A 22,341-nucleotide genomic window follows, 5' to 3' on the forward strand; every position below is an offset into this window, starting at 1 on the left:
GCTGGAATTCCCATTCCCAGGCAGGAAAAGATGCTCCAAGTGGAGCACGATCTTACAGTGACATTTCACTGCCAGCCTTCATAGCTTCACCTGTGGTTGTTGTAGCTCCGGGAGTGGGAAATAAATCAGGGCAGGGTCTTTGGTGGGAGCTGCCCTGGGTCAAGAGAGACACTGAGAGAGAAACAGAGCAGGCAAAGAAAGGCAGGAGAGAAAGAAGGGCACAAACACAAACAGCTGCGAAGGTGGCACTCTGAAAAACAAACTGGAACTGACAAAAAATGAATGGGACAGAAATCAGTCATTCTGGAAATTTTATTTACTATCAAAATACAGGCCACACACCCAGCCCCACACAATTCCAATCCCACACCCTCAAATTTGGATGCCACTTCTCCCAATCTCCTTCCAACCCCCTCTCACCCTGGACACTGTGGAATCAAGTAAATTTGTCATGGGACTGAATTTTTCCTAGGTGGGAATAAGGCATTTTGACATGGATTGGTCAATTTTGGGGTAAAATTGAGGTGTTTTCAATGGGATTGAATCATTTTGAGGTGACAGACCAATCTATCTGGAATTCTGGAGTGCAAAGATATGGAGAACACTTGCTGAAATCCCCCAAGAACCCACAAATCCTACAGAACAAATGTTCACAAACCATAAATTCCACCTCAAATACCTGTTAAATGGTGGGACTTCAGACATCCTTGATCAATTACTTTCATTTTAGTCCTGTTTCAGGTGTTTTTAAGTGATAAAGACAAATCAGAAGAAAATTAGGGCCAAAAGGATAAGCAGCCAGGTCTCCTCCCAACATGGATCACTGGGAATGTGGGTCACCAGTGTTCTGACCAATGTGGGTCCTCCCATGGGGGATGAAGCTGCACCAGTGCACAAAGCTCCTCCTGCAGTTGGAGCATGCACAGGGCTTCCCTTACCGGTGCCTCCGTTGGTGTCGGGACAAGGTAGAGCTGTTTGAGAAGCTCTTCCCACGCTGGGGACACTTGTAGGGCCTCTCCCCGGTGTGGCTGCGCTGGTGGATGCTGAGGTGGGAGTTGTGTTGGAATCCCTCCCCGCACTCAGGGCAGTGGAAGGGCCTCTCCTCAGTGTGAATCCGCTCATGCAGGAGGAGATGGGAGCTGATCCAAAACCTCTTCCCACAATGGGAACACTCATAGGGCCTCTCCCCAGTGTGGATGCGTTGGTTCCTGATGAGTTCTGAGCTGCAGCTGAAGCCCTTCTTACATTCCTCACACTTGTAGGGCCATTGCCCGGTGTGGATCACCTGGTGGCGGATCAGGGTGCTGCTCTGCCTGAAGCTCTTCCCACACTCCAAGCATTTGTAGGGATTCTCCCCATTGTGAAGCTGCTCATGCACCACCAGCTCCGAGCTCTGGCTGAAGTTCCGTCCACCTTCCTGGCCCAGGGTGGGTCTTTCCTCCTCAGAGCACACTGGGCTGGGTTTGCAGCCCCTCTTCCTGTGGGATCTCCAGGGCTTTTCCTCTCCATTGGATTCTTGTGCCATGGAGCTGCGCAAAACAGCCTCTTCCACGAGGTTCTGCTGTGGGGATTTGTCCGCCCTGGTTTCCATCCTCAGCTCCTTGTCTGGGGCAGGAAGGACAAAGAGAGGATGAGATTTGCCTCTGTGACAAAAGGAAGGGGAAGGAGATCTCCCCAGTGCTTCTCCGGCAGGACGGCATTGGCAGTGAGGTTGTCCTGCAGCTGGGGGCTGTGCTGGGCTGGGAGATGGAGCAGGAGAAAGGGGGAAAGGGGCACTGACTTCCTCCTCACCCGCCTGGGTGTCCTGGGGCATTGTCTCGGTTTGAATAGACAGGTGTCTGCTAAGGAAGGCAAGAGCCTCCCTTGAAATGGAAAATGTAAACAACCTCCTTCCGAACAGTTATAATTTTGAAATTATGGGGCTCTAAGGAAACAGATATGGGAATAGGAATAACAGCTATTTAGCAGGAAAATTAAAATATAAACACAATAGTACAAGGAAAAAACACTGACAGATTCAGAATATGACCTGACACCCTGTGGGTCACAGTGGCGGTGGCAGGAATCCTGCAGAACAGTGGGGTTTTCCTCTGAAGATCCAGTGGTGGTGGTGTTGGGCCTGGTCTTCCTCTGGCAATCCAGTGGAAAAGGCAGACTCTGGTCTTCCAGCCCTCTGATTATATCCAGGTAGGAATGCTTGGCTCCTCCCTCTGGGTGGAGCTTCTAACAATGGGATGATGGAATTTTATCAGTCATGCAGTGGCACTGAATGGCCCATTAACAAAAGATATCTCCTGGGAGGGAGGTTGGGTTGTGAAAGAGATAAAGAAAACTGCCCAATTAACATAAGATAACTGCCCCATCAGATAGGAGTAGAATACACCCCCACTGTCCAACCTAAGACAGCTGGGAAATGCTTTGCAGTATTCTTTGTCTGTGTGTCTGTGTTCATGTGTATTTTACACTCAAAGTCCCCCAAATTTCCAAGAGGTTTTCTTTGGGGTGTTGTCTTGCCCCTGTGTCCATCTGCACCTCCCGTCACTCTGTCACTGTCACCTCCAGCCATCTCTGAGCCCACCAGCGCCTCCAAGGTTTGCACTGAATCCCTCCCTCCTGCCCTCCAGCACCAGCAATGCCCATGGCAGGGAGCTCAGAGCAGGAGCACCCAGGCCAGGGCTAACGCCAGGATCAGGAGCACCTGGCAGAGGCAGGATGAATTCCCCATTCCAGGGGCTGCAAGGGCTGCAAGGGGGGCACCTTTGTCCCCTCCCAGCCCCAGGGCTACAGACCAGGGAGGAGATGCCTCAACTGCCTCAGCTGAATTGCTTCCCTCAGCCCTTGGCCCAGGAAGTCTCTGGCTGGAGCACAACCTCTAGAGGAGAGTTTCCACAAGGAAGAGAAAAAAAAGGAACTGTTTCTTCCCTTTCTCTCATCCGTGCCCTGTGTGCTCATTTTCTTGTCGTCTCTTAGCAAAACCAACAAAAAAGCATCTGCACTGAGGTGTTTCCCAGGGTCGGTTCCTAAATAAGACCAAAGGAAGGTTTTCTGCCACGGAAAAAGTGACAAATGTGGGATATGTTCAGACAGTTGAAAACATGACAATTTCTAAGCACTGGAAATCCAAAGACTATAAAAACCGGAGTTTGCAGTTGTAATGGTCCATTGTCCTCCCTCTTCCCACTGCTGATTTGTCACATCCCAACTCCGGGGGAGCAGATTATGGAAAGAAGACCTGCAGGGAGTGTTGGAGGCCTAATCCCAGAGACTGGAAGAAAGAGTGAAATCAAGAAAAGATTTCCAGTTGTTTTCTTATCATATTGACCACAAATAGCTCTATAGTCCATATGCAATATGCAGATGAAGAAGCACGTTCCTGGTTTTATTTCCAAATTGCAGTACTTTGGAACATCTTTCTGGATGAGAACAAACCACAGGCCAATAATTGACCCACTTTGATTCCCAAATCAGAAATCATTCAACTTCTACCAAGATGTCTTCCTCTGCAGGTGTCCCAGATTGCAAGGCAAAATGGATTTTATTTGCCATCTGTATGGCAGTTTTCCTTATCTCTTCCACAACCACTCCTCCCTCCAGGGGTGAAGGCATCTGCTGATAACAGCCTATTGAATGTCACTGCATGGCTGATAAGAATTACAGCATCCCATTGGGAGATTCTCCGCCCAGAGGGAAGAGCCAAGCATTCCTAACTGGATAGAATCTGGAGATTCTGGAATAGCAGAACAGCTTCTCCACTGGATTTCCCAGTGGAATAGCAGCTGCCTGTTCCTCCACTGGATCCTCAGAGAAAGACTACACCCTTTTCTACGGGAGCCCCTGCACCAACAGAACCACACCTGCCACTCCAGGAGGACTGCAGCCACATTTCCAATTGGATTGCTACCAACAGCCTGACCAACAGGGTGTCAGGTTGTGTTCTGACTCTGTCAGTGTTGTTTGACTGTACTGCATTGTTGATTTTATCCTTTTATTTTCTTCCCTATTAAATAACTGTTATTTCCGGCTCCTATACTTTTTATTTTTTGCCTGAGAGCCCCTTAATTTAAAATTATAGCAATTCAGAGGGGGAGGGTTCACATTCTCCATTTCATGGGAGGCTCTTGCCTTCCTTAGCAGGCACCTGTCTTTCAAACCAAGACAGCAGGACAGAAGGCACTTTGATTCCTTATGTCCCAAGTTTCTCCTGAGTTCATGACTCATGACTTCAGATGAACTGGAATGGTCCTGACTGCACAAAAGCAGCCACAATGAGCAGGATCAAATGCCCAGGTCACCATTAATTGCACTCGATCCACGCCTTGCACAGCCCAGCAGCAATTCCTACCTGTGCCCCCAGCTCTGGCTCAGCCAGAGGGGCATCGCTCTGGTGTGTGCGGGACCGGCTCCTGCAGGACACAGCGCTGGGAGCCGCTCTGTGTCCCACAGCTTCGGCATCTCAGGCACCGCTCCACAGCTGTGGGGCTGTGTCACCACTGTTCCATGGCTGTAGCTCCTGTGCCACCACTGTTCCATGGCTGCAGTTCCTGTGCCACCACTGTTCCATGGCTGTAGCTCCTGTGCCACCACAATTTCATGGCTGTAGTTCCTGTGCCACCACTGTTCATCCTTTTCCATGCTCACTCCACTGCTGTTCAAAAGCTGTGTGGTGCAGTTTCAGCATGGTTCCTCAGCTCCTCCACCACTGCTCCACTGCTGCTCCAACAGTGCTCATCTACCACTGTTCCACTGCTCCTTCTCTGCTCCTCCCCTGCTCCCCTGTTCTTCCACGGCTGCTGCTTCTTTTTTAGTTCTGCTGCCACAGCTGCAGTGTCACAGAGAGGGGAACGTTCGGGCAGCAACCGCTGTGGTGTCACAGAAACCGGGACAACGGGACTGCCACAGCTGTGGTGTCACAGAGAAGGGAACACTGGGGCTGCCACAGCTCAGGTGTCATGGAGAGGGGAATGTTGGGGTGGCTGCTGCTGTAGTGTCATAGAAGGGACAACTGGGGCTGCCACCACTGAGGCGTCACAGAGAGAGGAACGTTGTGGCTGCCACCACAATGGTATCATACACATGAGAATGCTGGGGGCTGGGGGCTGCCTCTGCTGTGGAGTCATAGAGAGGAGAATGTTGGGGCTGCCAAAGCTGCGGTGTCACAGACAGGGAACTCTGGGCCTTCCACTGCTCTGGTGTCACAGACAGGGGGACTTGGGGCTGCCACAACTATGATTTCACAGAGAGGGAAATGTTGGGGCTTACACTGCTAGGGTTCCACAGACAGGGGAATTCTGGGGCTCCCACTGCTGTGGTATCATAGAGAGAGGAATGTTGGGGCTGCCATCCTTGTGGGCTCAAAGACAGGGTAATCTTGGGGCTGCTGCCCCTGTGGTGTCCTACAGAAGTCAATGCTGGAACTGCCAACTCAGTGGTATCACAGAGAGGGGAATGTTGGGGGAGTCACTGCTGTGGTGTCACAGGGGAGCATTTGGGGCTGCCACCCCTGCAGTGTCACTGAGAGGGCAATGTTGGGCTTGCCACTGTGGTGCTGTCATAAAGAGGAGAATGCTGCGGGTGCCACCTCTGTGGTGTCACAGAGAGGGGAACACTGGGCTTGCAATTGCTTTGGTGTCATAGACAGGGGCACATTGGTATTGCCACTGCTGTCATGTCACAGACAGGGGAACTTTGAGGTTGCCACCACTGGGGTGTCACTGACAGGGGAATGCTCGGTCTTGAACATCTGTGTTATCTTAGAGATGGGAACGTTGGTGTTGCCACCACTGTTGTTTCACAGACATGGAAGCACTGCCAAACCTCCCCTGGTGCTGTGCCCACTCCAGTGCTGCTCCTCTGTGACACTGCACTGCCTCCTGGGGACATTGTCACACTGCAGTGTCTCCTGTGCACATTGTCACACTGTGAAGACTCATGGGACTGTAGGGGCCCTGTGACACTCCAGGGTCTTGTAGAATCCATGGAAGCAAGAGGAGACTGTGAAACTCTGGGACTTCATGGAACCATCCATTGTGATACCTCAGGGCCTCATTCTTTCCAGGAATCCTTGTGACACTGCAGAACTAAATGGAACAAAGGGGACATTGTGACACTGTGGAGTTCATGGAACTGAGGGGATGCTCTGAGACTCTGGTGCCTAAAGATGCTCAGGAACCATTGTGAAGCTGTCGCTTGTGGAACCAAAGGGACACGGTAGCACTGTGGAGTCTCAAGGAATCCAGAGGCCCTTGTGACTCAGTGAGGCCAGTTGGAACCAACAATCCATTGGGATCCCCCAGAACCTTGTTGTGTCCCTGGATTCTTGTGACATTGTGGGGCCTCATGGAACCAAAGGGATACTGGGACACTGTGTGATCGCAGGGAACCAAGGGGACTCAGAGACACTGTGGGGCCTCCTGGCTCTCAGTAACTTCAGACACTTGTGTCCATCTACAAGGGGGCAAAAGTCAGCAGCCTGAGCCTGTTGATCCAGAATATTCCTATCTCCATGGAGGGTGTTCCTGCCAGCTGTGGTGTTTGTGTTCTCTCTGCTCTCTGGGGGAATTGCATCCTACAAGAGACACTGACCACTCCAGTAGCTGACACCACAGGGCCTCCTGTGGGGTGGGGGCAGAGGCATCTTTCACTCCGTTATGTTGCTCAGAGCCCATCTGAGCTGGAATGTTTCCAAGGATGGGGCATTCACTGGCTCTCCACCAAGGCTAACGGAGAAAGCAGGGCACTGGGGAAGGCAGCAGGGAGAGCAGACGCTGTGCTGGATGAGCAAGGGAAGAGGATGAGTGCAGAAGGCACAGCCCACCAGGAGGCCACCAGGCAGAGCCGTGGAGCCTCCCCAGGTGAGAGTGACCTGCCCAGGGAGTGCCCTGCTGCCCTCAGGACTGTGCTGCCACCCTTGGCAGAGGTGTTTTCCCAGCAGAATGTCCCTTGGTCACCCGGGGCCGTGCCGCTGCCCCCGGCGGGAGGGCGCCGTCAGCTGAGTGTGCCGTCCCTGGAGTCAGTGGTGGAGGTGCCCGGAGCAGCCTGGCTGTGTTAAATGAGAACCCTGCAGCCCCTCTGTGCCCTGCCGTGGCTGCCAAGACTCCTGAAAGGACTGGCTGCTGTGCGGCTGTGCCCTCTGCTGCCCACTAAGAGATGTCTGAGTGCTCAGCCTCATTCCTGTGCCTGCAGGCAGATCAGTCGATAGAGCGACTGGGAGATGGGGGTTCACTATCCAATAGAGTGGCCGTTAGCCACCCTGGGGGTGGGCGCCAGAAGCGAGAGCCCCCCTCAGGGTTTGCCCCCCCACCTCACCGGGTAAGTGAAAAAACAATCAGAGTAGTGGTATTTCACCAACGGCCGGGACGCCAGCGGGCGGGTCACCCCGCACTGCCGAGCGCATGCCCGGCCTCCCACTTATTCTACACCTCTCATGTCTCTTCACAGTGCCAGACTAGAGTCAAGCTCAACAGGGTCTTCTTTCCCCACTGATTCTGCCAAGCCCGTTCCCTTTGCTGTGGTTTCGCTGGATAGTAGGTAGGGACAGTGGGAATCCATTCATCCATTCATGCACGTCACTAATTAGATGACGAGGCATTTGGCTGTTTTTCAAACACATATAAATAATATATGTTCCTTTTCTGGGTTAAATAAAGGTGGCCCATCCACCTTGGACAAATCCGGTAAATTGTTTCAAATACAGTAAATTGGTCTGAATCAGGTGGTAATTGATGCGTTATGAATTAAAGTCTTTGTCCCTACTCACTATGAGCTACCTAACTGGCTTGTGGCTTCCTTACGAACCTAGCTACTCTCTAGTTTATTAAAATGTAAAAGTGATACAAAAAAAAAAAAAAATTGCATACAAAAATCAACATATTAAAACAGCAATAAAAATCTACAAAACATTACAAAGTACAAAAAATGCTAAAATTCACTACCCTGAATCGTGTAATCTTCTGGCCCTACTGGTGAACATATGTACAATCTCCACAGACGATAGGAGTGCTTCTGTGGATAAAGTCTTTGCAACCATCGTTTGCCTCGATTTGGAGAGGCCAAGTGTACTCAAAAGTTCAAAGTTCCCCTTGTACCATTTTCCCCGCGCTCCAAGGGGAAAGCCCATAGAAACAACGTCCTTTGCGTTGGTGAGGCTTTGCACCTTGGTTTCCAAATGTTTGCACTTGTTTACTTTCTCTGCAGCCACTTCTTTCAGAGATGTTCTGGAGGCTTCGTATCGTACTGTCACTTTCACGATGAATGCACGTCCGTCCTTAACAGATATCAGATCTGGTTTGTACAGCTTCTTGATGGTTTCCCTTATGGGTGGTTCTTTGAACACTACCCCGTCCCTCTTCTTCGCCTCCTCAATAAGCCTTTCACAGATATGATTGTGCCTCTTGATTTGAGCGTCCTGAATCACTGGGCAGTAGCCGAGGATGAGGGCGCAGGTTTCATTGTCCGCATCACAATGCCTACAGGCCTTGATGTAATTTTCCTCTCTACCCCAGGGGAGAAATTCTCTTGTGGGGTAGAAGTTGGCCCTAAGTTGTAGTGTAGTGAGGAGTTTCCTGTGAGGAATGCATCTATAGTATTGGAGCCAATCACTACTAATTTTATCACCTTCAAAGCTTTTAATTCCACGGCCTTGGGATACTAATTTGGTCCATTTCTTGAATTCCTTTCTCCGCCAATCACAACGTTTAGGAAATTTAGTTTTAAGGGTCGGTGCTTCCCACTCCGAGGTTGTGTCTGCACTGTTGGGTGGTTCATTCGCCGGTAGTGCTTCCCAAATTGAGGTTATCTTCTCGCTTTCCCCTCCAGCTTGAATCCACAATTTCTTATACAGTTGTTCCATTTGATCTTTCTCTAGGAACTCCTTCATTGTTTCATCCGAGGACTGTGCAATCCAGTGCAGTCTCTGGGCCTGTACACTGGGGATCAGTCCCGCCAACTTGGTGACGCCCAAACCGCCGTCCTTCGTGCTCGAGTACAAGATGGCACTGCAGGTGCACGGAGGTAGTTGCAGCCAGTCCTTGACCGCTGTTCGGATCTTCTGGTCAAGGGCTTCAAGGGCCCCTGTTTCATTTGTGAATGGTCAGCCAGGTAGGTCAGTCGAGGGATGGTGTATGTTTTGAGGATATCAAGTATTTGCAGAGGTTTAAGTGGAGCTTGATCAATTCATTCAAGCCAGAATTCTAGTTTTGTGGGGAGATTGGCTTTTGCTATCCCAGTCCAGGGGTCAAAGTGTAGGCCAACGTATTTCTTATATTCCCTGGGGTTGATCATGTTCAGGGGTGCGCTGTTGATGGTCCATGCAGCGCAGTTATTGAAGGTGTAAGAGTCTTTTGTGGGCTTGATGTAGAAGCCGTGGCACTTTTCCCCTTGTGTTTTGAGACCGGTGAAATCGCAGAAGGTCTCTAATATCTTGATATTTGTTTTCATGTTTTCCCAGGAGTCGCTCAACAAGACCAGATCGTCGGCGAATGCCACTGCTGTTATACTACTCTGTCCTCGGTGGAATCCTTTACCACTCTCTTCCAGCTTGCACAACAGGGGGTCCATTGCCAGGTTAAATAAAAGGGGTGAAAGCGGGTCACCCTGCTTTACTCCAACCCGGATCTGGATTTTGTCTGTGTGTGTGTTCATTTTTGTGGTGACATACATACTGATGTCTTTGTACATATTGTTCATCAGGCCAATGATGTGGGGATCCACTCCCCTCAGCTGCAAAGCATGTATGATGTGATGGTGGCTTATGGTGTCAAAAGCCTTGGCGATGTCCACAAATACAACACCCAGTGGTCTGTGTTCACTTTAGGCAGTCTGAAGTATAGTTTGCAGGAGTTTCAGGTTTTCAGAGCATCCTGCTGCTCTAATAAAGCCTCTTTGCCTTGGGTTGAGGGGGCACGCTTTGCTCAGCCTTGCTTTTCCAATCCTGGAGAACAGTCTCAACAAGATGGAATTGATTGTGATAGGCCTCCAGTTATTAATGTCCTTTAAATGTTCCGGTTTTGTAGATTTGGGAATCAAAACAGTTCTGCACCCCCTCACCATGTCTGGGATCTCCCCAGATGTTAACCATAAGTTGAAGAGCTCAGCCGTCCGGGAATACCTGGGATCCATCTTTTTGATGTCCCCAAGAGTAACCCTATCTGGACCTGGAGTCGAGCCCTTGCTCATTTCCTGCACATTTCTTTCAATTTCTTTGGCCGTGATTAAGCCTCTGAAGGTGCTGTTGTGTGCCTTCCCATTAAATTCAAAGTCCCTGATGCCAGCAAAAGTACCAGGTGTTTCCCATCTGGCTTTAAATACCGAGTAAATTTCACTGGATGATATATCCCAGGACAAACACTCTACGCCATCCAAAATAATTTTTGCTAGTTTCCCCCGTCAAGATGGAATAAATGCTGAAAGCAAAGGTAATTACCTTTTTTGATCGCTCTGTCCTTCATCCACTCCTGAAATGGCTTTCTTGGTTGCTTCTCCGGGGTCTCCTTCCCATTTTACCACGTGTAGCGGTTCTTATCTGGCTTATTGATTCTAGGCATCCAAAGCAGTCCTGCACTGCCTGATTAATCATTGTCAGCATCTCCTGGCCGTCCATCAATTGCTTGAATGCTCTGGGGAAGTGGTTAATTGCTCCAGCTGATAAGCGTTCCTTGACTGTCTTTTGGTAATGAGCCTGCAGCTGCCCGGCCCTCTGCTGGTTTCTGGCGGCGGTTGTCCTTATCAGGGTGTCCTCTTAATTTATCCATTGTTTTCTCTCTGGCAGCTGGCCTCCCTGGGGGATGGTTCTCCCCAGGTCCATTGTCCACGGTTCTTGCCTGGGATTGCTGACTCAACCCAGGTTCCATTCTCATGCCCTCAGCTGCTCTTCTGGTGTGATGACTCACCTCAGGTCCTCTGTCAGCTCCATCTATTGGTTTCCTAGGCAGCAATCTTCTTTTGTACCTAATTTGCTTAGCTGTTTTTGTTGTTATGTGTTCGGCGATAGGTTCATTAATGTTTTTGTTTCCCTCGAACTGTGCCTCCAGTCTTATCAGCAGTTCTTCCTCCTCTTTTGTCCAGCATCTTTTGTGGGCTCCTGGATTTGATGTTTCTTTCAGTTGGGAAGTAATGATCCTTTGGTTTCTTATCAATGGGTGTGCCAATCTTTTGTGTTGTCCCAGGCCAATTTTGGTTCTGAAGTCTCTGACGCATACTTCACAGATCCACTCTCCAGCTGGAACCCTTTCAGTTTCTGGACCTCTGCATTTTGCAAAATGACAAATAACACTATGATAGGTAATATTTTCCTTTACACACTTGGCACACCGAAAGCAAACCCTCCTTTTCCAGTGCGACTCCTTTAGATGTTCAATCAGGCTTAACACAGAGTTTACCCGGGTACCACACAACAGGGACAAGATGGATTTTTGTCAGGAACAGTCACCTTCACCATGTTATCCGGTGACTGCCCTCCGTGTTCCCCAGGCACTAGAGGCAATGCCTCTGGTGTGCCTTCACTCACCTTTTTGCTGCTTCCCTCACCAAGCACAAACGGTTCAGTGTCTCGTGGGAGGCTAGGATCTGAGTCTGAGTGCCCACCGATACCCTGGACAGGCGTACTGGCAGCCCCCACACCACCAATCCCCGCCCCCCTAAGGACAAAATCCGGATTTTGAGCCATCGAATTGGGGCCACATTTATGGCGAGAACGGAGTCAGTGGTCACTCCACTCCAGAGCTCTTTGCCCCGTCTGCAACCGGGGAGCCAAGTTTCAAGCAATAAGCCAGGCGGCCTTTACCAAGGAATTTGTTTCACCGAATTTGGTAGGAGTTCATTGGTGACTTGGTTTGGAAAGACAGGAGTCTGCTAAGGAAGGCAGGAGCCTCCCCTGAAATGGAGAATGTAAACCCTCCCCACCCCTCTGAATTGCTATCAATTTTAAATTAAGGGGCTCTCAGGCAAAAATATGGGAGCAGGAAATAACAGTTCTTTAAGGGGGAAAAGAAAAAAATTAAAGGATGAAATAAAACAATGCAGTACACCAGAACAACACTGACAGAGTCAGAACCCAACCTGACGCCCTGTGGGTCACAGTGTTGGTGACAGTCCAATTGAAAATGTGGCTGCAGACTTCCTGAAGTATCACTTGTGGTTCTGCTGGAGCGGGGGGGATCTGTAGAGAAGGATGTATTCTTCCTCTGAAGACCCAGTGGGAGAAGAGACAGCTGCTGTTCCTCTGGGGAATCCCGTGGAGAAAGCCGTGCCGGTGTCTCAAAAACCTCTGGATTATATCTGGGTAGCAATGCTTGGCTCCTCCCTCTGGGCGGAACATCTCACAATGGGATGTTATCGTTCTTATCAGTCATGCAGTGACATTCAATAGTCTGTTATCAGCAGATGTCCCCTCCCGAGGGAGGTGTGAATGTGGTCACTCAAAGAAAGAGATAAGGCAAACTGCCTACTTGACAAAGGTAATCTGCCATACAGATGGTAATGGAAAACATCTTGCATTGCAATCTTCAACAGCAGCGCACACCAGATCTTGGAAGGGAATGTGCTGACACTGAGAAATTGTCAAATTGTTAACTTTCTGTGCCAGCAAACTGCTGGAATTGTGCTGTGCAGGCATCTGAAAAATTCCAGATCTGGGCACTGGTGGTGTCAGCAAACAGAAGATTGGGCTGGTGTAGGCACCAGGTATTTGCCTGGTTTGGCTTTCTTTGCCAGCAAATTGCTGCACTTGGGCTGTGGTGGCACAGGGAAATGTCCAGATCTGGGCATGGGCAGTGCCATCAAATACCAGGTCTGGGTGGTGACAGACTTGGCACCAGGAAATTGCTGTGTTTTGTCTTCTTTTTCCAAAAAATTGCTGCTCCCCTATTGGTGCATCCTGTGTCACCCCACCTTATCTCCAGCCCTGGCTCCCTTCTCCATTGGATCATTTGTACCCTGACCCCTCCTGCCTTCCTCCAGTTATATACCCTGGCCCCAGTCCTGCTCCTGGCTCTTCGCCTCTGGTTCCCTTCAGCAGATGTTGTGTTCCTGCTTGCTCCTGTTTCCCTCTGCACTCTCACTTCCCCTGGACCCTTGGATTTTCCCTTGGTAAACCCAGCTGGATCTGCTCTGCGAGGAGTCCTCTCGTCCCTCTGCTGAGGCTTTGATTGCACCATCTGGGCTCAGGGTCTGCTGGGCTGGGGGAGTTGTCAAGGCAGCCCCAAGTGGAGACGCTTTCGGTGCTGTAGGCACCTGACAGCACCTGCCTGGGGAAGCTGCTCTGGCCACCCGCAGCAACCAATTCCTTTTTCTAAGCAGCAGCTCCCAGCGTCCTCCTCCGAAGCCCAGAGAGAGAGGGAGCAGCTGCCCTCAGCCCTGTCCTTTACCGCATCCCAATTCTCATGGAATGTCCCCCTCGGAGAGAAACTCCCAGACAAGAGAAGTGCGACCAGATCCCCTCCTCCCCTGAGCTTGATCACTTCTTTTGTTTCTTAAGGATCCAGTCCATCAGAGCGGTGGTATTGCACTGAGAGCTGGGACACCAGCAGGGGATCACCCCACACTGCCCAGTGTGCACCAGGCTCAACAAGGTCTGCTTCCCCCCTGATTCCACCAGGCCTCTTCCCTGGGCTGTGGTTTTGCTGGATAGTGGGTCAGGACAGTGAGAATCTCCTTCATCCATTCATTCACTATTTAGGGCCCTGCAGACACTTCCTCAATTTCTCTCCAAGGTGACCCCACCCACCAATGATGTCACAGCTCTTGTCCATCTGGTCAAGAATCCCCCATGAGGACACTCTGGTGTCTTCTCCAAGGGCACAAAGCAGCAAAACCCCCATGGAAAATCTTCCCCCTTGGGCCCTGCGCCTCCTTGGGTGAGTTCCAGAGCAAACAGTCAGGGCAGTGGCCTGAAATGTTTTCCCAGCTGAGTCATAAGACTTCTCTGATGGATCCACATTGTCCCTGGGGAAAGAGATGTGCAGAACCCTTCACTAATGCCCTGGAATGTCAAACAGGAATCACAGCCATAGACAGCTCTTCAGAACCACTTCACCGTGGATTTTCCTTCCTGGAAGCCCAAGATGTCTGAATGTCCTCCTGGTGCCTCAGGCCCTGGGTAAACAGGGCTTGTCAGAGATGCTGGCAGGGCACCAACACCCCTCCTCCTCACAGGGCACCTCTGTTACCCCAATTAGCTCCGAGTGGCTGCCTGGGGACAGGTGCCCACTTCCCCATGTGCCTGGGATGGGCACATCCTGCTCGGGGCCAGTGCTGGCCTGGGCCCAGAGCCAGGGCCATGACCCAGGTGCTCTGGGAGGGCTCCGTGGCTGCAGGTGTGACAGGATGAGGGGCAGGGCAGGGCATATTCTCCTCTGGACAGTGCTCTGGGCACGGAGCTTGGTCGGGTTTGGCATCTGCGGGGAAAGGGGTATCGGGTTGTGTGGATGTGGGAATTGTCACTGCTGAGCCATTCCCCAGCCCTCAGCCTTGTCTGCAGGTGATCAGCATTGCCCAGTGCTCCCCAGTGTCTGCAGTGCCTGAGATGCCAATCAGCCATCTGATCACATGTCCCTTGTTCCCCTTGTTCTCCCACGTGTTGGGTTTGCGGCCGGGCTCAGCTCTGGGGTGTCCCCCAGGGAAAGCTCTGGGAGGCGAGGGGCAGCAGGAGATGGGGGATCTGGCCCTGGGGGCTGTTGGAGGATGGATTGTGTTGGACTGGGGGTTGTCCCCACAGGGTCCCCAGGTGCCTTTGGCTCCCTGCCTGCCCCCCTTGGCCCCCCAGGTGCCTGGGCCCTTCCAGGGGCAGCTGCCCTGTGCAGGAAGCTGGAGGGATGCCGAGCAAGGGGGCTGGATCTGTGCCACAGGTGGGGTGGGATGGACTCTGTGCCAGGGCTGGGCTTGTGGCCAGGGCTGGGGGCTGTGCCAAGCCAGGCTTTGGCCTGGGGACTGGCAGGGAGGGTGCGAGGAGGAGTCCCGGCAGGGATAAAGGTGCTCCTCACCTGCTGCACCCTCAGGCAGCGCTGCCCAGAGCGAGAGGAAGATGAAGGTGGCTGTGCTCAGCGTGGCCCTGCTCTTCTCCATCCTCCTCCATCCACAGGCCAAGGTGAGGCACCAGCCAAACGCTGTCCCCACATCCTGCCCTTTCTGGCCTCCCATCCCACCCTTTTGGTCCCTCCTCTGTGTCCCATTCAGGGTCCCCAGCTGCCCTCCCACTGACCATTCCTGAGGCCTTTCCTTTCATGTCCCCCCTCAATCCTTTGCCTTTCTTCCTGGCCACTGCAGAGGGGTCCCCCTGTACAATTCCCTGACTCACCCCCCAATCCCACACCATCTCCCAGTCTTGTTGGTTTTGTCCCCACCTGTCCTCATTCTCCTGTCCCCACCAAGCCCCTCCCTTGCACTCCCATGTCCCTACACCTCAATTCCTTTCTCCTCCCCTGTACCTCACACGCTGCTCCTTCCACACCCCCAGCCCTGTCCCCTGGACTCTCAATGTTTTTGGGTCTCCCCCCACCTCAAACAGATCTTTTTGGAGGCCCTGAATTCCCATCCCTCTGCCTGCACTCTTCTCCCTGCACTCATTTCCCACCCCAGCCCCACAAGGTCCAGTCCGGACCCAGCCTTTGTTCTCCTTTCCAGGCACTCCTGGAAGGAACCCAAGATGATCTGCGGGAGGTGAGTGGGCTGCTGGCATTGGAGGACATCCCCTCAGGGAATTGGGGGGCAGTGCTGTCCTCCCATCCCTTGCTGGCACCGGGGACATCCCAGTGACCAGCGAGGTCTCCTGGTCTCTCTGCAGTTGGATTTAGACAATGTCGCAGTCCTGGAGACACCTCTGGTGGGTACCATGAGTTCTGCCGGTGCCAGACCCTCCCATTGCATGGCCACCACAGCCCAGGCCATCCCAGTCTGTCCCAGCACAGCCCAGTGCACCCCTCCTGACAGCCCAGACAATGCCCTGCGCCAGGGCTCCTCCCCAGAGAAGCCTTTGCCCAGGGCCCTGCTGCATTCCACCCCTGTCACCCCAGGACCCCCTGGATGAGCCAGGACGCAGCCCCTGCCCCAGCTGTGGCTCTTGGCCAGGAGCCCAGTGCTTCTGGGCAGCAGCACAGCAGCTCCTGCACCCCATTGCTGCCACAGCCCCTTCCCCAAGTCCCCCCTGCTCTCCCCTGCCTCCCAGTGCAGCCCGGTGCCCCCATTGTGTCTCTAACGCTGCCTTTTCCCCAGCCCCCTGTGGCTGAAGAGCTGCGCGCTCTCCTGCGACAGAAGCGCCTGGCTGCCTCTCTGGATGCCTAGGTGAGCCGTGCCTGCAGGGACAGGGCTGGAGACAAAGCCCATCCATGTCCCAGTGGGCTCCAGAGGTCACGTTCTGGGGTTTGTCTTTTAGCGTGTGAAGGACCAGTGTACTTTTTCCTCTCCAGTGGCATGAGGAGATGATCATCACTGGAGAAAACCCCTGAACTCTTTGAGCCCTGGGCCATTTCCCCTGAAGAATCAATCATCAAGAATCAATAAATCCTTTGAGCAAAGCTTTGCTCTGTGTCCATGTGTGTCCATGGAACTGGATTTCCTCCTTTCCAGTGGTCCAGGGAAGTCAGGCCAGGTCTGGGCTTTGCTGCCTTTACACAGTCTGTGCCTTCCCCCAGACAAATGGTGTGTTGGGAGTTGTGCAGAGTCCAGGGGGAGTGGGTTGATGGGGGGGGTGGATGTCCAAGTGGTGAGAAAGGCAGTGGTTCACTGTCAGCATGGTAGGAATGACCTGGGTTTAAAAGAAAAAGAAGTAATTTCAAAGAAACTTTCTTTTACAACTTTTTCTCCCCGTGAGAAATCACCATTTACTTCTCAATATTTTGAAAGGTCTATTAAAAACTTAATAAAACTTACAACAAAAGGACTAAATAAGGAAAAAGTTACAGCGCTGGGAGCCTCCCCCACTTGGTGGCTGGTAACCACGTGGCTGGCTCATCCACACAATGGTTGCTCTCCCTTTTATATCCTTGCTGTTGCAACAGGCAGCCCTAGCTCCTTCCAAAGGCTGTCTGTTGACTCTTGGTCACTGTCCATTGGTGTAGACTGCTTTCATGGAACTGCATTGGAGGGCAGGTGTTGCTAGGCCGTGCCTCTTAGGAACAATCTGCCCCTCCCCAAATGCCCGGACTACCAATATCAGCCCGGGATAACAATGCTGGGTGGGGGGGACACATTGCAGTAACATAACTATACATCTGTACAACTTCTCTTAACATACTTATCATGTTCACCCTTTAATTGGGAGAGCCAACCATCTCATTACTCATCTCTAACACTGTGGCATTCACATTCTCTGAAAAAATCCCTTTGCCCAGGATTTTTCTCCTGGGAAGCTGAGAAGCCTCAGAGAAAAAGGAAAACAATTCTTATCTCATGTGCTTTTCCTGTGTTGTGCTCATGTGCAGAATGTGTTTGGAGATTGTTTACCCACAGGTGATTGTTTAACTGGATTCTGGTGTGAGTTATTTTGACTCATTGGCCAATTATGGCCAAGCTGTGTCGAGACTCTGGAAAGAGTCACAAGTTTTCATTATTATCTTTTGAACATTCACTAAGAATCCTTTCTCTGTTCTTCAGTATAGTATAGTATAGTATAGTATAGTATAGTATAGTATAGCATACTTTATTATAAGATAGTATTATAAAGCAATAAATTAGCCTTCTGAGAACATGGAGTTAAATGCATCATTCCTGCCTTCGTTGGGCAACCCTGCAAATAGAATATTACACCCCCAAAATTCTTGATTTACTCAAAAGAATTTAAATGCCAAAAAAAATCTTTCTATATCAAAAGTATGTTGAAATTATTTATTGGTCTTGAAATTTGGTTTCCTGGCGGGATGGGGCTGCTGGGTCTACCTGTCTATGGGGCACTGTGGGGCTCTGGGGTTTCCTGGGTGAGGGGCCCTACATGGTCACCTGTAATGCCTGGCCACGGTAGGGTAGAGCCACCGCAGTGTCCTGGAAAAGGGTGAGTGGTTCTACCTGGCTCTTGGGTCGTTCTTGGCCGCTGGGTCCATCGGCTCCAGCAGGACTTGGGTGAATTTTAGGGTGGGCCAGGTGGATCAGTTGTCCCCGGCCATCCTGAGAGCTCACCAGTCATGTTCGCCGACTCCAGTTCCAATACTGAAGGAACCACTGGTGCCAGCATCGCCCCAAGGAAGCCTCACAGCAGAACTGGCACAGGGCATTCCCCTGGCAGAGGGGCAGGGAAAATGTCTTGGCCATGAGCAGCAGAATGGCCAGAAAGCCGCTGGTGCAGGAGTTGCCCACCCCAGCAGATTGAAGGCAGTTTTGGGTTGCATTCCTGCTGTCCTGGCAGTGAAATTCTGAGCAGAGGGCACAAAGGTGTCTTCTCCTCGGGGCTCACAGGTGACACCGAAATGCTGTGGGGGAGCTGAGCCCTGCCTGAGGGCAGACTCAGCCCAGCAGGAGCCCCGGACTGACACCGCAATGGACTACACAGCTGGCTCAGGGGTGCCGCGTGCCATGAGTGGGGAACAGCTTCCCCTGAAACAGGGAGAGCTGAACCTTGGAGCCACCTGCTCCACAGCTGGAATGGTGTCAGTGTCAGGGAGCAGACTAAAGAGGAGAGGGAGGCCTTTGGTGTGAGATTCTGAGGAAGCTTTACTCATCAGAGGGAACAGGCACCAAAGAGCCTCAAGCACCAGTGTGCTCAGGATTTTATAGAGCACTAGAACTGTGGGTGGGCATGATCGCTGAGCCAATAGGGAATCAGGGAGGGAGGAGCAAAAGGAGGGGAATACATCTCAGGGACCAATGGGATAAGGGGGTGGAGAGGGCAGGTCACATGGGCCAATGGGGCATCATCCATGATGGGAATTCCCAAGGGGCGGAACCTGCAGGGGAGGGGTTTACAGGAGACTGACAGGGAAGGGTCCAGAACAGGGGCAGAGTTTACAGGGATGGATAGGGAAGGCACTGGAATACAAGGTGGGGATTATAATGATTGAAGGGTAAAAGGGGAGGGATATAACCTGGGAATAATCCAGTTTGGGGAAAGACAACATACAGGGGGTGAACTGGAACAGACCATCCAAAAAGCTATGAAATAAAAGGGCACTGCAACAGCGCCCGATATAGAGGGATGCAGGACACGTTTTATGGTGCAAAAAGAAAGGAGCGATCCTGTGCTATTTTTATACGGTCTTTTTATAGGCCTTTTTGTAGGGTTTTTTAAGAACATCCCCTGTCTATCCCCAGTTGGTCAGCAACAAGTTGTTACCCAGTATTGACTGGTCACTCAAACCCCTGGTGTGTATGTGCGGGAAAAGTTGTTTGTGAGAGATAGTTTTCATTTTTCTGTCTAAGAGGGAAAATACAGTTTATACGGGTGGCTGGTGTTTATCACAGTCTTACAGCTCTTTTTCAGGGAAAGTAGGTTGTTTTCCACAGTCCTCGAGCTCTTTCTCAGGAAAAACAAGTTGTTTTTCACTGCTCCACAACTCGGTTCTCACAAAGAGTTGTCAGCTTTCTCATGGCTTCTTCCTCTTGCTGGGATTTATTAAAAGGCCTTCAAAGGATTCACCTTGAGCAGGACAAGAGCCCAGTTGAGGCTACACTCAAAATGGATGACTGGTCAGGAGTTTTCACAATTTTATAAGGTTTGGTCCATTTAAATATTGGGGTTAGTTGTCCAGTTACAGCCTCAGATTATGCAGTCCCATCCTCCCGGTTTGCTTTCCTCAATTTGCTGTTGTTTGCACTTTTTGTGCCTGAAGCTGCAACAGTGTCCGGTTCTGGGGCTGGAAAAGGATTGTTTTGTCTGACTACACTGTGAAGAGAACTTGCTAACCCTGTGTATGAAGTCCAGAGTTACAGACTAATGCAGTAGAGAATCTGGAAATATGACAGCTAAAACTGAAGGCATCAGCCTGTTCCATGTTCCCTTGGTTCCATGGGGATCCACAGCATCACAATGGCCACTTGTTCCCACGAGATTCCCTGATGTCACCATGGTGTCCTTGGACACACCTGGTCACAACTGACCCACGGTTCCATGAGGTTCCCCTGTGTCACCATGGTCACTATCAGAGGCTGGATGAGATCAATGTCCTGAGACACTGTGGGATGAGCTGTCAATCAGTCACACAGTGGGTACAGTGCTAACCCAGCCCTGATTGCCTGTGTGATCAGAAATCCCACCTGGGGGGAGGCCCACAAAGGCCTGGAGGCTTAAAAACATGGAGTGCAAGGTCAGCCCCTGGTATGGACTCTGCCTTCTCCTGGGGTTTGTGTCTCACACACGCTGGAACCCTACGAACTGTTAGTCATATGTGTGTCTTTCTATAGAGCTTCTGTCTGTCTCTCTCTCTTTCTTCTCCTTCTAATGCTCTTTATATGGAACATTTTTGGGTACCTCAACAGCTTACGTGTTCATTGATTTCTACGTCAAATGAACTAAGTTAATGAAGTTATTGCTATGATAAGTGTTTTCTTTGTAATTGGATGTTGCATGAAATCCTCATCCAAAGTTTCTTGGTTTTTTGTACTTTGCCTGTAAAAATTTGTGTAATTCCTGACCTCTTGCAGATATCTGGCTGGTGTTTTCCCTGTGCACCAAACTCGAGTAAAGGTGGCAGGTGAATTTGTGAGTTAGCACGCAAACCCCAAACGGAGCTCCGGGTGCGTGGAGGATCGGGGCAGTGTGAGTCGCACACAATCCCTGGAGTGCGGGGACACGGGTCCCTACCAGGGTTTAGGGTGCCCTGAGTACAGCAGCAGCACTGAGTAGAGCCAAGAGGGCCCCAGTGCCCAGGGTGGGATGGCAGTGCTGGGGATTCAGTGTGCCACAGGTCAGGTAGAAACCGTAAACCCACTGGAGGTCCCTGGGGGGATTGGGGTCGCAGGGCAGGGCAGGGCTGGGCTTACAGGGCAGGGCAAGGCTGGACCTGCCCCTTCCTCCCCCACATACAAAATGTTTAGAGCCAACAATCTCCTCCAGTCTATCACAACAGGCAATGCTGGAGGTGAAATCCCAATTGTGCCCATGGGCACCTGGCTGAGAAGGATAGTTCTTTCCATAGGAAGGAAAGCACAGAGCCCCAAGATTTGGAAGGCAGATGAGAGCCGCAGTAGGCCAAGGCCAGCTAGACTTGTCAGTAATTGCAGATTTTGGATTTAGGGAATTTGCAGGTGGAAACCCAGTCTCGACCATGGGCACCTGGAGAAGCAGGACAGTTCTTTCCCATGGGAAGGAGAGCATGGAGCCTTTCCCAATGTTTTGGGGACGGATGAGAGGTGACCCTTGTGAAACTACTGCCAGCCAGACTTATCCTGGCAATATGCCTATGGGAACAATCTCTGGATATAAGGAACTTTGGAGGTGAAATCCCAATTCTGGCCATGGGTGCCTGGAGCAGAAGGATAGTTCTTTTCCATTGGGAAGGAAAGCACAGAGCCCCAGTGTTTCAGCAGCAGATGAGAAGTGACCCTCAACATGCAAAGGTCACTTGGACCAGTCAGGCAGTCCATGGGAAGCCAAAGCAGCCAGACTTGTTCTGTTTTCTCTTGGTTTTATGGGGCTCCATATTGTCACAATGGTTCCTTGGATCCATGGGGCCCCGCAGTGTCATAATGGTGACTTGATTCCATGGGTTCCAGCAGTGTCACAATGGCCCCTTGATTGCAAGAAGACCTGCAGTGTCACTGGCCCCCAGGTTCAATGGGGTCCCAAAATGTCACAGTGGCCCCCAGGTGTCATAAGGCCCCACAGTGTCACAATGGTCCCAAGGATTCCATGAGCCCTTGCAGTGTCACAATGGTCCCAAGGATTCCATGAGCCCTTGCAGTGTCACAATGGTCTCCGTGGTTCCCCAGGCCCCACAATGTCATGTGACTCCTCTGTTCCATGAAGTCTGCAATGTCTCAATGGACCTTTGGACCCTGGGGCTTTGCTGTGTCACAATGGTCTCCTCTGGCTCCACAGTGTCACAATGGACCATTGATGACAGGGGGCCACTCTGTGTCGCCCTGGAGCTTTGGTTCCATGCAGCCCTGCAGTGTCACAATGGTCTCCTTTGGTTGCCCAGTGTCACAATGGACCACTGATTACATGAGACCATGCAGTGTCACAATGGATCTTTGGTTCCAGGCAGCCCTGCAGTGTCACAAAGGCGTCTTGGTTTCACGCGGCCCCACAATATCACAATGGTCCTCCCAGGGTCACAATGGTCTCACTGGTTCCATGAGGCTTCACAGTCTCACAATGCTTTGCTTATTCCATGGGGCCTCATAGTGTCACAATGGTCTCCATGAGTCCCCTGAGTGTCACAATGGTCTCTGTGATTCCATGGGCCCCTCAGTGTCACAATA

This window comes from Melozone crissalis, unplaced genomic scaffold (genome assembly GCF_028551555.1).
Source record: "Melozone crissalis strain CALT ecotype California unplaced genomic scaffold, PUWL_Pcris_2 ptg000014l_1, whole genome shotgun sequence".
Taxonomy (NCBI): Eukaryota; Metazoa; Chordata; class Aves; order Passeriformes; family Passerellidae; genus Melozone; species Melozone crissalis.